General features: G+C 38.5%; 1 protein-coding gene across 4 annotated transcripts in view; it reads left to right on the top strand.

Annotated features, from left to right (window-relative positions):
• The first annotated feature begins 1,120 nt into the window (after window positions 1-1,120).
• Window positions 1,121-2,692, top strand: part of GPR37 (G protein-coupled receptor 37) — a 29,337-nt gene continuing 27,765 nt past the window's right edge. For all 4 annotated transcript variants that reach the window (XM_072401586.1, XM_072401589.1, XM_072401588.1 and 1 more), the window contains exon 1: window positions 1,121-2,489. The gene's annotated coding sequence lies outside the window, so the exon portion shown is untranslated. The remainder of the gene's footprint in view (window positions 2,490-2,692) is intronic.

The raw sequence follows: 2,692 nt of genomic DNA, 5'->3' as shown, positions 1-2,692 counted from the left end.
TGCACAGCTGCTTGTTGTCTTCACCAGGGTCTCTTCCAAAAGGGTGATGATGCAGAAGCACACTTGGCGCTCCATAATGCACCATATATAGACCTAGTCCTAAAGCAGTTGATCTTTATACTGATATCCTGAAAATTGGTGATCAGGCAGGTGTTTGTTGCAAGAAGGAACAGTTGATGTCTTTTCTGGAATAACTACTCTTACCTACCTAATAGTTGCCCAACTGTCAAAGGTTTGTTGCCAGGGATACCTGTCAATCCCAGCTTCCCTTACAGGTGTCTGGACTGAATGAACTACCAGTTAACCTGGCCTCAAGGGAGAAGATGACAGTACCCATGACAGAATGGGCACAGGTGAGCTGGGTTTACTTCCACTTTAAGTCTGTAATACTTACCTCTTCGTACATGCTGTTTCCGTGAGCAGTAGAATTAGCAGTAAAATCTTTGTTTCTCTCATCTTTGTTTCTAATTCAACCATCTTACTAGGATGATTTGATTCCTACACATGCACAGCTCAGAATAAAGTTTGCTTAAAGCAAGTAGTAAGCTTTTATTACAGAAAAGACATACAGTGTCTATCCTGCAGTAACAGCATTCTACCTGGAGATGTACATTGATTTACATGCAGATGATTAGGTGATTGAAGTACGCATAGCGGCACCCCTTTCAAAGTGCCCAAAAAATGCATATAGTCTGCTTGTCTTTGAAATTTCTGTGAACATTCCTATTTAAAAATATGTATCTAAAGCTTTTTGACTCACAAATACTACTTGTTCTAAGTAATGTCTTTCCATTATTGTTTCCCATAACAGGGTTAATAGTACAGTAAGCACGTTATCTCTAAAGAACAGATGTACTTACTGCTTGTTCTGGTAAACTAGCAGGTGAATCTTTATGACTTTTTTTTCTAATTGCAATGATGTACTATGACTGTTCCAAACCATATATATATATATATATATATATATAATTTCCCATTGATGTACATGGTAAAAATACCAACTGCTATCTTCGAGCAAAAATAATATTTTAAAATTTTTCTTATAGAAATAAGAGAAATACAAAGGGAGGTCATAAACCCAGGACTTTTAAGGCATTTAAATATACATAAACACATTGCAAAAAGTACACATTAGTTTTTCTGCTCTGCAGAGCCACATGGATCTTCAATCTACCATCTGTTCCTGCTACCTAACTGCTGTCATTTGACGTCACCTATCCTGGCCAGAACCTCACATGCTACCAGTTGTTTAAGGTTGCATGAGGCACCCTGAACCCTTGTTTCTCCTTACTGCATCATCAATGTGTCTTGTCCTTGACACACAGGGGTTAGCCCCCACTACCTTGTGTGGTCCTTGCTCATGCTCGACATCAGGTTCTCTGATTGGCTTTTCAATGTCCCTGGTAAGGATGATGGCCTTAGTCTGGAACTGTGTTGTTCTGATATTAGTGGCCAACACTCAGACTCCTTTTTGCCTCTATGTACTGCTAAACCTCCTGCTTTCTTGTGATTCTGGAGCCAGCCCAGTAGGACCTCATGGGCCTTTTAGTTTTATTTGCAGTTGACTGTAACCCAGAGGGTTCTTTTTTAAATCTCCCCTGGTCATAGAGAATTCAATGATTCAAGCCAGGTGACCAAGGTTGAGAGAGCCTATGTTTCCCTGGAAGCAACTGCTACATTCACTCCCAAATCAACTATAACTGGTTTTATCTGAAATATGCTGGTTTCTAGTATGTTTATTTCCCTAGTGGTGAAACTTGATGGATTTATGTCTTTTGTAATGTGTATACGTATGTAACAACCTTAATCAGTTGTGATGGTTTATTCTCTCTCTTATGCTCTTGTGATAACTTCTCACCACTCAGATGGTGCTACTTTCTATGCATTGGCTACATCATTGAGCTGTGGATCCTAAGTACATAAGCTGTGAGAGTCTTTTTTGATCTGCCCTGAATCACAGGTTGGCAAAGTGATCTTCCAAAGGTTTTGTGAGTTCATGTTGATTATTCATAGTTTTTAATATGCAGAATACCAGGTTAAGAATATGTGATTGAGCTTGTATTGGTATAAAAAAGTGAACTTTGTGATTACACAAAGTGCATATAACAACATGACATAGAAATAGGATGGGGAATCAAATTTATAATAGTCAACTAAATGAAATGTTCCAAAAACTTCCTTCTGTGAGAAAAATATTGTCGTACAGTATATTATTTTTTTTATCATCTCTGTAATTTCACATTGACCCCCATTTGCTCTAAACCCCCCATAAGCCTTTCAGCATGTGCTCTATATGACTGCTTGGATTAAGCAAAACATATTTGATATTTTTCATTTCAGCCAGTGCTGTCTGTTGCTGCAGGTGTATAATCTACATACACTGGCTTCTTCAGTGTCCACTTCAATCATCTCAAAACTCTGCCTTTCAAGCTCAGCTGTCACTTGTGCTCCAGAGCCTGAAGACATTGCAGCGTAAAACCACTGCTGAAGTAAGATCAAGGTTTTCTTTTATGCATTGGAGATGCCACATCATATGGGTCAAATATCCCAGGAAAAAATATTATATATATATTATATATATATTAACAACTTAAACTGATATAAACACAATACCGAAATAAAATTAGCGGCAATGCTTACCGTAACGTGTGGGCGAGGAAATGAAGCGGCAAACCCAATTCGGGGGTGGCAG

Source organism: Pyxicephalus adspersus, chromosome 2 (genome assembly GCF_032062135.1).
Source record: "Pyxicephalus adspersus chromosome 2, UCB_Pads_2.0, whole genome shotgun sequence".
In the NCBI taxonomy this organism is placed as follows: domain Eukaryota; kingdom Metazoa; phylum Chordata; class Amphibia; order Anura; family Pyxicephalidae; genus Pyxicephalus; species Pyxicephalus adspersus.
The sequence above is the reverse complement of the archived record's forward strand: the minus strand, read 5'-3'. Positions and strand labels throughout refer to the sequence as shown.